We start from the raw sequence: 13,768 nt of genomic DNA on the forward strand, positions 1-13,768 counted from the left end.
GTTACATGTGGCAAAAGTGACAATTGTGTGCAAACAAAATACATGAGGTAGCAAACGGTGCAATACAGGAGGAAAAAGTGACATGTGTGCAGGGTACAAGAGAAAACAAAGTACAATTAGAGGTGTAATACTGCATAATATGGCAGACACTCAAGCACAAGAACAAACGTTACATAGGCAATGGTGGCACGTGCAAGTATCTAAAGCAAACAAAATGTGAGAGGTAGCAAACAGTGTGTTACAAGAGAAAAGTGGAGTGCGAAACACTCCAAGGCCTCAAAAATCTTACCCGACCCAACACCAAGAAAGGGGAGGATGGATTCCGCCCCTGAGATTCATGCAATGCGGCCAAGAGGAATCATTTCAGGAAAACCAAAGGAAAAAGAAGTCCCTGCAGGCTGAACCCTGGCTAACCAGGGTTTTGCAGCGCCAGGTGCACGCTTGTCTTCCTCTGCAACTGGTAAGTGGCACCCCCATTCTTCCCTTCGCTGTGTTTGAAAGTATGCCCTTTGGCGATTACAACCTGTGCTCCTTGTGTCTGAGCGTGCGATATACCCAGTAAACTGCTTTGGTCTGTAGTTGCGCTATTGTGTGCAAGTGTAACGTACTGCCCACTGACTATGAGTTGCATGTGGGTGTCATGTTTCCATAAGTTACTGTGCACATCTTTCTGAGTCCGTGCAGACGTAACATGCTACGTCCGGAAACAGTGTAGCCCTGAAAGGGCATGTAGGGTTCTTGTGCTGCCAGTAAACCTGTGTCTAACTGGGCAAGTGTAGACTGGTGCCATGCGTAGTGTGTGTGTCCTGTACTGTCCAGGACATGTGTGTAGCTGCACATGACACACGGGTGCCATGTGCATTTTAGTCCCTGTGTAAAGCCGTGTAAGGGTATCTGGGGGGCATCATGGAATCATGATGTAAGTCGTGAGGGGGTGACACCATGAGTTACCCGCACTGGGTGACACCAACCCTAGTGACGCCACTGCGCTGCGAAACCCTTCCTGGCTTCCCTGAGAGATGGTCCCTTAATGGGTATCTCCAGGGTGAGACCAGGCATCCCCGGCGGTCTGGTGGGGCCGTTAGTGAAGATGAGGCAAGCTAATGCCCAGAGTTGCCGAGTGTGATCGCTGATCAGAGTGGGCACCGAGGCGAGAGAATTATCGAGTCCGCTGACCCTGGTCCAGAAACCTGCCGCGTCGGGAATCGAACCCTGGTCCAGGGCCGTCCTCTGCTCTCGGGTCTGCCGCCTCTAACCAGTGAGCCACACTACTTCACTAGGTATGTCGAGCCTATAAATACCTGACATTACCTAGAGACCGGGGAGGGTGGGGAGCCCCTAGCATACAGCTTTACTACTGGGCTACCACCCTGCAACAATTTGGGACTCTTTATCATTTTCAAATGGATGAGATGGAGCGATCTCAAATACCCACTATATACCATTTGACTGTGGGCGATGATGCCATGGGATTGCTGCAAAAAAACAACCAACAGACCCAATACATAAAGATCTGGAAAAAAGTGGGAAAAAAATTGCCAAATTAGTAGGTATAATAAGTACACTTCACTCTGGCATTCTGACTTTTTGACATCGCCTGAAAAAACCTTTGCTGCCACATTCAAATACGTGGGCAGACCGGACTTACCTGATTTACTAGTGCCGAAGCAGGGGGTTGTTGTTGGCCTGTGGGGGACTCGCTCTCCCGGCATCCCTGTGCGGCGCCTCTTCACCGCGTCATCCATCAGTGCCCGGAGGCGCTTAAAACAGCAGGGCGCCTCCTGCAGCGTGGGACGTGCGCGGGCGTGCCAAGGGCAGGCCCGTCCCACGCCCGTCGAAGCCAGGAGAAGGCAGGGCAGGGCCACCCCCCTTCCATTTACAATTCGGACTCGTCAAGGACTTGGTTAGTGAAAATTTAAATATCACATTGGACCACTGTTTGGGAATCACTGCATTAATTGCTAATTATCTGTTTGTGCAATCCAAAATCAATACAACTAATATGAGATATTCGAAAGGGGCCAGGAGGTCCAGGGGTTGGTGGGTACTCTAGATGCCTTTCTGCTGCGGGCTGAGTCTGTTCTTAACCACGAGATACAGCTCACCCAAAGGAAACTTTCCATGGAACCTAGTTTTTCTTTGGGTAAAGATCCTTTAGTTGCTACCCATTCCCCCACTGATCCCATTTCTGACCGTTCATCGCACGTTTCCCTCGGGGTGCAACAATCACAAGAAGCTATTTTATCGCCTGCACTTACTATCTCAAACACATCCATAACACCTACTCCCACCCCTCCTCCAGTAGGGCAGGTTCGCACACGTAAGCAACACTCCGAGCAGGAGAAAGTGAGGGAGGGAGTCACATTAGCCACTCAGGCAAAAAAAAGGAAAGCCGGCACTCTACCGTTATCCTCACATCAAGTAAAAAAAATAGCAAAAACAGGAGGGATGGTTAGAGGGAAGGAAAAAATGGTTTTGGTGGAAACAGAAGCAGGCTCCTCTGGAAATTGTGTTCAGGTACTCCCAGGTCAGATAGAGCCAGCTTTTGAAGATTCTTAACAAAACTTGAGGTGAAGAATGTTGCAATGCTCAAACCTGTATTAATCAAATTGACAGATATTGACATAAGGCTGGGAAAAATAGAGAAATATCTCTGCCCTTTGAAATCAAATGCTAATAAAGATAGCACTAGAGGTTCACAGGATCTTGGGCCAGCTACAGTACATGCTAAATCTACATATTTTGCTGACGCTATAGCTGGCTCTAGTAAAGTAGTCGGTGCCCACTCTGCAAATAGTTGTAATGTGCAAGCCACATCAGTTAGGGCGAGGACCCCTTCGGAGTTGATGAAAGAGCAATGACCCAGGAAAAGTTAGGGGCGATTTGCATTATGTTAAGGAATCCCTTAAATTAACTCCAGAATCTACGCCCTATTCTGTTATCCTTACCAATGTCCCACCACTTCCTTCTGGTCTGGAGGAACATTGGTCAGCACTTAGAAATAAGGTCCTTCATTTATTAAACAGTCGAACGGGGCTGGGTAGTTACCTCTTTCAGGAGTTTAAAATGATTTGCAGAACTCCTTGGGTCAGGTCTTCACAAAAAGAATGCAAGGGCGATTGTGTGGTCTTGAATTTTAGGTCCCTGAAACTTGTACAAACCATCTTACAAAGGGCAGGTGCGAGACATTTGAGTAAGGACACTTTGGAGCATTCACTTACCCTGCGGGTTATTCTCCTGTTGCTGGACTTTGGCCACGAACGCTTTCCCTGCGAGTCCTCCCGCTGCCGCTTTCCACACTGCTGCGGCCGCAGAGTGGAGGACTCACTCTCCCAAGATCCTTTGCGGCGCTGATTGATGCCGTCACCCCTGCGCCCGGAGGCGCTATAAACTCCCTGCAGCCCCCGCGTCGCGGGAACGCGCGCGGGACACGCCGGGCCAAGCCCGGGCAAAGGGCGGGCCCTCTGTGGCCCTCAGAGGCTTGAGGAGGTTTGGCTTGGCCATCCTCCATACATCTTCTGTTTCCCCTTACGTATTCTAAAGTAAGACCTGTTGTTGGACTTATTATTGTTGTGCACATTGTTGAACCATTGGAGAACTGCAAGAATTGTAAGAACTTCATTTCATTATGCCCATGAAATCTAGCACGGCTGGTAAAACATTAGGGGGGGGGGGCACTACCACCTCCTTCAAGGGGACCCTTGACAATTACATCACCAGGGCAGTTTGTTGTGGAGTGGGAAATAGCGCAGGCTGAAAGGCATATTTCTTCTGAGTGGCTAAATAACCCTTCCACCTTTGGGCTTACTCAGAAATTACTCCCTTCTCCTGAGCTCAACCCAGGTCCCGTTCTATCACCTGATCCAAATATCCCGCGTCGCCTACAAGATCTTCCCAAATGTACGCCCAGTTTGGTGCTAAACAATACCTTAACCCACACTGTAACCGATTCCCCCACGGACAGCTCTTTCGAAGAGCAACTCCCAGCAAAACCTTCTAGTACTGTAAAAGCCTCGCCTTCAGTTCCATCTAAAAGGAAGCGTGGTCGAACTAAATATAAAGGCTCTAAACCAAAAAATTCTAAAACTTCCACATCTCCCTTACCTTCTACATGTGACCTCCAAAACGCAACTGTTTTTAATCCCCACCACACATTCCCGTTAGACGATGTCTTGGGTAAAATAGAGCATTTAATGAGATCTTTACTGCTGCCTTTCCTTGAGCGTGTCAAACAAGCAGCAGTCCAACTCGGAAGTTCAAGCCGCGTGTACTTCAAATATGAAGTTACTCAGCGAATTGACTGCTAGCACGCTTTCTTTGAAAATTCCCCCCCCCCCTAGTGAAATATCTAAACTAGGTAAGAGTCCACCCAAGGCAAAGTCTGTGCCTACGACAATACCTCAAGTTAATCCCCCCACTAGTCACTCCCTTAATCCAGCACCACCTACTTACAATTCCAGAGATTCAAGAAAATTAAAACAAAATAATTTTCAAAAAACAGGACTTGGGGGCGTGGCTTGGCGGGCGAAGATGGCGGTCGCAGCCTTGTAGAGCTCCCGCCGGCCCGGACTTAATTCGATCATTTATCCTGTCCCCCGAGCCCGCTGTTGGTGCCCAGTGATTGCTTTCGATCTGGGGAAGTCTCCTGTCTACTTTGGTGTGCTGATCCTGCAATTCCTCCCTTCCTGAGATCGGAGGGAGGCGGCGGCGGAGTGCGGCCTGGTGGCCGGCCGGAGACCGGGGTCCTCGAGTTTCGCGACGCCTGGTGGCAGCTGCGACCTGGCGGGTGCGGGTGGCATCCGCTACGCCGCCCTTGGCTCATTTCTTCGACCGCGATCGCCTGGAGATCGGGACGGTGCCAACAGCTCCTACCCATCGGCTCATCCCCTGAACGACCAACGAGCGGTGGCGGTGAGGCGTGGCCCCGCGACAGTCTGGGGACAGGGTTCCTTGTGCCCGGAGGCGGCCGGGGATGGACTAGTGGCCGGTAGGGGCATTTGATCCGCCTCCCCTGGCTCGGCCCGCTGGATACGGCTGCCCACAGACTGCGGACCCGCAGATTTCTCCTGCTATACCCTGGACGGCTGCTTGTGGGGACGAGTGTGGTTACGGCCTGTTCTGCCGGGGTGACGCCGGGACCTCGATTTTCGCGACATCCGACCGCGGCGGCCGGCCCGCATCCTTCCCTCCCTGGGGCCTCATCTGGGCCGCCCCGCTCAGGATTTGTGACAGTGCCCGAAGGTTCGAAGGTGGTGTCCGCCCTGCCCGGCGCTTGCCATGACCAGGGACAGGGGAGGTGGCCCGCCTAAACATGGCCCCATCGATAAATTCACCGGGCCGAGTGGTGGCGCCGGGGCGGCCGGTGGCAGCGGCGGCCCCGGGCCGGACAATGCAGCTATCCTAGCGGCCATCACCCAATCTAGAGACATGCTCGATGCCAAGATTGGAGCGGTTGGGGCGGATGTCACGCTCCTGCGCCAGGACCTTCGCAACGCGGTGGAGCGGATCGCTGGGGCCGAGACCCGTATCACTGAGACTGAGGCGGACATTAGTGGCCTGAAGAAGCGCCTAGCTGAGGTGGAGGGCGTCCAAAAGACTTTGGCGGCCCGCGTGGAGGATGCAGAAGGGCGCGCGCGGCGCAACAACCTCCGCTTCATCGGATTTCCAGAGCGGTGCGAGAAGGACAACATGGAGCGGTTCCTGACCGGGTGGCTGGAGAGCTGGCTCCCCGAAGGAGCACTGTCTACGTGCTTCGTAATTGAGAGGGCCCACAGGGCTCTAACCCAGCGGCCACCGGAGGGTGAGCGCCCACGGCCAGTTATCGCTCGCCTGCTGAACTATCATGACCGGGATGTTATCCTGCGGGAGGCGAGGAGCAAGGGCTCCCTCACCTTCGAGAATCATACCATCATGATTTTCCCAGACTACACGAAGATGGTGCAGCAGCAGAGGCAATCCTTCATGGACGCTAAGGCTAAGCTTCGGGGCCTCAAGCTCCAATACTCGCTCCTGTATCCGGCTCGCCTGCGAGTAATCTATCAGTCTCGGACCCATTTCTTCGATTCGCCTGAGGAGGTGTTCCGCTGGACAGATGAGGCGGTGCGACTCCGGCCCCATGCCCAGCCGGGGCTGGACCCGGGCAGGTCTCAGGGATCGTCGCCGGAGCGGACGGATCGCCAGCCCAAGAAGGGCCGCCATCGGAGGTCTCGTTCCAAGAAAAGATCGGCTTCCGCCTGTGCATCGCAATCGGGTGGTGCCAGGGACTCGGAACACTCCGATGCGGGCAGCTGAACACTGTTGGGCCTACTCGCACTTTGTATGCTGCATACTGACTTGCTCTGCCTTGGCTGGTGAGACTGTTTCATTTTGTCCTTGATGTGCCAGCCGATTCCCATGTGAAGACTTCAGTTATTGTCATGGGACGCAGTGTGGCTCGGAGGGTACCATATGTGGGCCTCAGACCCTCACGGATGTGAGTGTTGTTGGGGGGGTGGTGAGTGTGTGTCATGGTGGGGTTGTGGGGATCCATTGGTATGGCGGGCCCTGGGTCCTCTGTTTTGGGCCCGGGTCTCTCCATGCCGCGACAGGTACTTCAATGTTTTCTGAGGTATTGGGGTGGTGGGTGTGGGGTGTGGGGGGGTGTTTTGGTGTTGCAATTGTTGGGGGGGTTCTGGGTTGGGAAGGGGGCGCTGTGTTTGCGGGCTGGGGGGGTGGGTCCACACATGTCGGGGGCTGTGATTCTTGTCGATTTGCGGGTTGCACCTGGGTGGGAGGGTGGGCCAGATTTTGGACTGTATATTGACAATGGCTGATGCTGCGATGGTGTCTCCTTCAAAGACCCTGCGGGTGGTGACATGGAATGTGCGGGGTATCCTGGATAAGATCAAGCGTGGGGCTGTGCTGCGGTGGGGGAAGAGGGAGATGGTGGATGTCCTCCTGCTTCAGGAAACGCACATGCTGGGCTCCAAGGCCCTTAGCCTCCAGAGGTTCGGTTATCACCAGGTCTATCATGCTGGCTTTACGAGGGGATCACGGGGGGTGGCCATATTGATACATCGTAGGGTGGCCTATGTTCATGAGAAGCAATGGATCGACCCTCAGGGCAGGTTTGTCTTTGTTAAGGGCCTACTGGGTTCCGAGACGGTGGTCTTTGGAAGTGTTTACGCCCCTCCCCCCCTGCAATGGGCACTGTCTGAGCGGCTGTTTGCGTTGTGGGATGACATCCCTGAGGTCCTGACTGTGGTGGGGGGTGATTGGAATGAAGTCATGGATGTGGGCCTGGACCGCCAGCGGCGTGCGCGTGTGGTGTCTGACCCCCCCCCCCGCGGCTGCCCCCACCCGGTTGTGTGCGACTGTGCGCAGTCTGGGCTGGATCGATGTGTGGCGGCATTTTCATCCCGCTGTGCAGGCCTTCACGTATGTATCGGCGGTGCATGGGTCGTTCTCGAGACTCGATTATTTGTTTGTACCGGGTGCCTGTCTGAGCCGTGTCGGGGACGCCGCGATACTCCCCAGGGGCCTCTCGGATCATTCCCCTGTCTTAGCCACCCTGACCCTCCCCTCTAAACGACAACCCTTTCGCTGGCGTATGTCCGCCTGGCAGTTGCAGCGGCCAGAGTATGTGGCGCACCTACGCGAAGAGATCGATCACTTCTGGCGCGAGAACTTGGTGGGGGGCGTCAATGCCATTGTTGTGTGGGAGGCGCTGAAGCCCACGATCCGGGGCATTGATATAGCTTGGTGTGCGGCCGCTAGGCGGGAGCGTCGGGAGGCCATTGTGACTGCCGCGGCCCGCGTGGAGGAGCTGGAGCAGCGTGGTCGACTCGGGGGTGACGAGGGCGTCGTGCGACAGCTCCTGCAGGCCCAGCAGACATATTCCTCGGTCCTGTACGAGGAGGCCCGGCAGGCGTGGCTCGCCACGCGCAGCAGGGTGTATCAGTGAGGCGATAAGTCCTGCACTATGCTACATAGGCTTTGCCAGGCGACTTTCCAGCCCCTTGAGCTACCCGGCCTTACGGCGGGGGATGGCTCGGTTATGACCGACCCGGATCGGTTGGCGGCTAGCTTTGCCCGCTACTACGAGGCACAATACGCTCCTCGTGACCCGCTGGTGGAGGGCGAGATTGCCTCATACTTGGATGACCTACTCCCGCAGGCAGTCCCGGAGGAGACTAGAACGGCCTTGGAGGCCCCGCTTACGTCCGAGGAACTTGGGGAGGCCCTTGGCCAATTGAATACTGGGAAGGCGCCCGGCCCTAGCGGTTATCCTGCCGAATTTTATAAGAAGTTTCATGTCCAGCTGGGACCCCACTTTCGCAATGCCCTGGAGGCAGCTCGGTCTAGAGGCGAGCTGCCACCTGACTGGCGTCATGCTGAGATTGTGGTCTTTTTGAAGCCTGGCAGGGCGCCGGACCGCCACGACTCTTACAGGCCAATCTCCCTCCTCAATATCGAGGCCAAGATCTTGGCGAAGGCCCTGGCGAACCGCCTTCTGCCCCACATCGCCGACCTGGTCCACCCTGATCAGGCCGGGTTCATGCCGCACAGGGCCACCCGACATAATATCCGGCGGGCGCAGGCAGCGATCGATGCCATGGGTGCTAGGGATGAACAGGCCGCGCTCCTCCTCGCGGACATGGACCGGGCCTTTGACTCGGTGAGTTGGGCGTATTTGTTCACCTTGTTGGCCCGCCTCAATCTAGGGCCTGTTTTCTTGTCCTATATCCGTCTCCTATATACCAATGTTACGGCATCGGTCCGTGTGGCCGGTGCGGTCTCAGGGCGCTTCCAGATCGGCCGTGGTACTCGGCAGGGCTGCCCGCTGTCCCCCTATCTGTTTGCCCTGGCCATGGAGCCCCTGGCGTCGCGGATACGAATGGATGCCCGTCTGCGTGGCTTTGTCTGGAACGATACCCTTACGGATCGAATTGCACTTTATGCGGACGACGTCCTCCTGTTCCTTACCGACCTGCGGAGTTCGGGCCCTCGAGTGTTGGAGCTCATGCGGGGGTTTGGCGAAGTCTCAGGGCTCCGCCTTAACCTGTCTAAGTCGACCCTATGGGTATTACGTGGCGGAGTGGTTACCGACCCTTGGGCCGCCGACTTGCGCGTGGCGACGGACGGCCTGAAATATTTGGGTGTTTTCCTCTCGACTTCGCGAGCTGAGGCCTGGACACGCAGTGTCTTGCCGGTGTGGGAACGGGTCCAGGCTGATGTTAAAACATGGTCCAGAATGCCACTTACAATCTTTGGGAGGTCGGCCATCTTTAAGATGGTGGCGCTGCCGAGACTGTTGTACCAACTTCAATATTTCCCGAATCCTATTGGCATGGAGTGGTTCCGTCAGGTGAACTCTGTGCTGAGCCGCTTCCTGTGGGATGGCGGAGCAGCCAGGGTGGCCCTGAGGACATGCTTTCTGTCCACCTACTGTGGTGGTTTGGCCACGTCCGACCTCCTCTCCTACTACCAGGCGTCACACCTTCTTGTCCTCAATGAATGGTGGTACGGGGACAGGAGTGACCCGGCCTATGCCCTGGAGAGACATCTCATGGGTGACCGCACGCTCCATACCGTTCTTTACTCGGCCCGTATACGCCGTGGGTTGCCGTCGGTGACAAAAGTGGTCTTTGCAGTGTGGCGACAGTCCTTGCGCCGCATGGGTTGGTGGGGCAAATTAACGGCTGAAACGCCGCTGTGGCACAACGGTTTGCTCCCAGAACTGGCGGCCCTGGCCGGGTTCGAGGGCTGGGAGGCTATTGGGATTACGCAACTAGGCCAAGTCATGTCAGGCGCAACCCTCAAGTCCTTTGAAGAAATCCGAGTGGAGTTCCAGATGCCTCAGTCTCAGTTCTTCCGTTATTTACAGCTGAGACATGCCCTCGCCCCGAGCATTGCCGGCCTCGACTCCCTACCGGAGTTCAGCCCGATTGAGGCGAAAGTGTTTATGGGAGACTTGGGCGACAAGAAGGTCTCTAGGATTTATCAGTCCCTTGTTATTCACTGCTCATCCACTCTCAGCTCCCTTCGGGAGGCATGGGAGGTAGACGTGGGCGCCTTGGATGAGGACGACTGGAGGGAGGCACTGGAGTCCCCACGCGGCACCGCTATCGCGGTTCGGCTCCGCCTGATACAATTCAAGTACCTGCATCGCGCCTATTACACACGTGAACGACTGTGGAAGGCTGGTTTGATTGCGTCATCGGAGTGCCTGCGCTGTGGGAATGTGCCTGGCTCCCTGTTGCATACGGTGTGGTCGTGTGGTCGCCTGGCTGGATTCTGGAGGGGCGTGTGGAATTGTCTGGCTGAGGTCCTGGGCTGGGATCTTCCTCGAACCCACAGGCTAGGCCTGCTGCACATCATGGAAGGGGTCGGGGGCAACATATATAAACGTCACCTGTTGCTCCTGGGCCTGGTGGTTGCTAAGCGTGACTTGGCTCGGGCCTGGAAATCTGTGAGGGCCCCCCCCCTGTCTGCGTGGAAGGCTGGGCTGGACTACTTTATGGGTCTTAAGAAACCGGTCTTTGAGGCGCGGGGCTGCCCACGCAAACACTTCAAGGTCTGGAAGCGGTGGGCCGACTACCGTGGCCTGTCCTTGGATCCCCCGGTGGAGCAGGAGGAGGACATTTAATCGCAGTGACTTTTCTGGCCCCAATGGCAAGACCCAGGTTGCGCTTTACCTGCTTCCTCTATGTGACTCGTCCTTGTGTTGCTTCTGTACATGTGTGGCGGGGGGGGGGGGGGTTGGTGGGTACGGGTGGGGGTGTAGTTGGGGTTGGGATGGGTTGTTAGGGCATTTTTAAAGCTGAGCTTCATTGATACTTGCTTCGTGAATGTTATGTATGTCATCATTGCATTGATACTGATGTGGTGATCTTGGTGTGTGAAGATGCCACATTCTCGATACTCTTTTGCTCAATAAAATTGGTTGTGAAAAAAAACAGGACTTGGATTACAATCACGGGTAGAGGCCCACGGTGATCAAAAATGTAAAAGGGAAGGTGTTGCAAGTAAACCTCCCGCCCGAAGCAGAGCCCTATGTAATAGTGTTAACCGGGGTTCCGACACTGAAGCCTGGCCATTTTGAAAATTATCAGACCTTGAAAAACAAGGTCACGTATTGGCTTAGCATTAATAGGCCTCTTCCTGCAAGTATAAACGATAAAATCCTACATGTTAGGAGGTTACCCTGGCTAGGACAAAGACCCAAGGACATCCAAGGGGACAGCATAATCCAAAATTTTAAAGACTACAGAGCTACTAATTTTATTAGAGATTGGAATAGTGACAGCTATGAGGGAGGCATATCTACCAAATCTTTAAGCTATTTTTACCCAAGACCTCTTGTTGATAACCATACTCCAATGAACCCGATGAGTAACCCAGCCCCAACTTTCAACATCGCCACCTTCAATCGATTTGCGGCCCTATCTAGCTTAGAGGGGGTGGATTGACTCACAAATGATTAAGTTAAGACCCCGAAGCACAAATTGATTCGAAAGGTCCTTATAACTCCAAATAACTTAAGTGCTGGGCATTCTGAGTATCTTATTTCGGTTGCCTCCTCAGATAATCCTTTTATTGTGAGCACTGACAATGTGCGGAATATGTACCAATCCCATGTGCTGGATAGTCTGTCTAATCTCAGGCACAATTATTCCACCCGACCCTCTGTCTGTAACAGAAGTCCCTCAAGTACCTCCCTCTGATTCCATTGTACCATCGGGTGAGCTAACGCTTAATATAATTTATTGGAACATAGCAGGGTTACGCACTAAAATGGACCAGGTTACCTGGCTTGAAATAATTCGAGAACATTCCGTAGTTTGTTTGCAGGAAACTTGGCTGATTTCTCCCATTCACATTCAGGGCTATAAAACGTTTCATTCAAATGCTCGCCCTTCTACCTCCGGTAGACCTAAAGGAGGTCTAGTTATCTATATATCTATCTATTGATCTTCCGTTAAAGGAAATTTCCGCACTGAAGATAGCTGAGAATTATCAAATCTTAAAAATAACAGTTAACAAAGGGTGTACGTACCTTCTGGTCAACATGTATAACAATTTGCCCTTCTCTGATTTTGTTAATGTTTTGAACGAATTGTCACATGTTTTAATGGAGGAACGGGCAAGTCTCCCTTTTTCTTCTTTTAACTTGATATGGGGTGGTGATTTTAATATTCCTCTGTGTGCAAGCTATGATTCAACTAAATGCGGTGTTATTGATGAAAGTGGGTATCCTTTAACACACTTTGCTCACTCTATTCCAGGGAATTGTCTGAATGAACTGCTATTCTCGTTAGATTTGGGCTTTGCAAATGACCTAGTTGATCCCCCTGTAGTATTCTCACCTACTTTTCATGGAAGGGGGCTATTAAGTGTTATTGATTATATATTAAGTACTAATAATTCATATACTCACCTGTCAAAATTCATTACGGGGGCAGATATTAGTAGTGACCATTATTCCAATAGTCTTACTATCACAATCCAGGGCATTCGTCATCAAACTAGGATTGCTAGCTTACTTAATCAACAGGCCCTGACAATAGGTAAGCCAAATGGGTACTCAGTTAAATGGTCGAGTGCAGATCCTAATGCTTTGTCAGCTAAGGTAATTAAAAGAGCACTCCCCTTATTGGAAATATGTTTATACATGCAATCTCCTGTGGATTTGATTTTGAACAGTTTTGCAGAGATCACCAAAATAATAAGAGAGGAACTATTCCGCAAGCAGAATTCCAATCCCTCTCAGGGGATAGGCTGGTTTAACACCCAATGTCGTAAGGCTCTTTCTTCTTTGAAGGAGGCCCTACGTAACCCTACCAGGGATGTTCTTGTAGTGAGAAAACTTAGAAAGGAATATAATTTGGCCATCAAATTGTAGACGCGAAATAAAAATGGACTTATGGGAACAACTTCATGAGAGTTGCCGAACCAAAGATAGCTCTGCATTTTGGCGCGTAATAAAATCTCCCTTTCTCTCAGAGTCGAGTTCATCACCCAGGATAGAAGTAGCTGTCTCTGCTGAGAATTGGGTTACCCATTTCTCCCAAAAAAATTCTGGGGGACAATTAGCACAGAATGATGGTGAGCAAACAAGGGTGGGCCCCTCCTCCACTTCCAAAACGTACCCTATGCAGTTAGTCATTGGTCATAATGAAGTCATTGCTGCATTGTCAGCCTCAAAATCCGGCAAAGCTCCTGGCCCAGACGGGGTTCCGTTGGACATCTTTACCCATTACCAGGAGCTCGGGTCTCCGATCTTGACCCGTGTTTTTGAGGCAGCAACATCTGTTGGATTGATTGACTCATGGTCAAAGTCTACGTTACTCCCCATTTTTAAAAAAGGTGATCGCACTGACCCTGCATGCTACAGGCCCATAATCCTCCTTGATTCGCTTGGCAAAGTGGCAGGTCGACTGGTTCTCGAGCGACTACATGACTGGGCCGAGGCCAATAAAATTATGACCGACCTTCAATATGGGTTTCGGAAGGGTCTGGGCACGGTAGAGCAGGCGTTAAACCTTTCCCTTTTTATTGGCAAATATGTGGGGGCGAAGAGTGGTAATCTACACCTTGTATACGTTGACCTCTCCGCAGCATTTGACTGTGTGTCTCACTCAAAATTATGGTCAATTTTAACTGAACTGGGTGTTGACCAACCCCTGGTCACATTTTTACGTGAACTGTATTCTGGTGCTTCGGCGAGGGTGAGATACGGGATCCATGGCGATCTTACATCGTCATTTGCCATTTCCAGGGGAGTTAG

Source organism: Lissotriton vulgaris, chromosome 11 (assembly GCF_964263255.1).
Source record: "Lissotriton vulgaris chromosome 11, aLisVul1.2, whole genome shotgun sequence".
Taxonomy (NCBI): Eukaryota; Metazoa; Chordata; class Amphibia; order Caudata; family Salamandridae; genus Lissotriton; species Lissotriton vulgaris.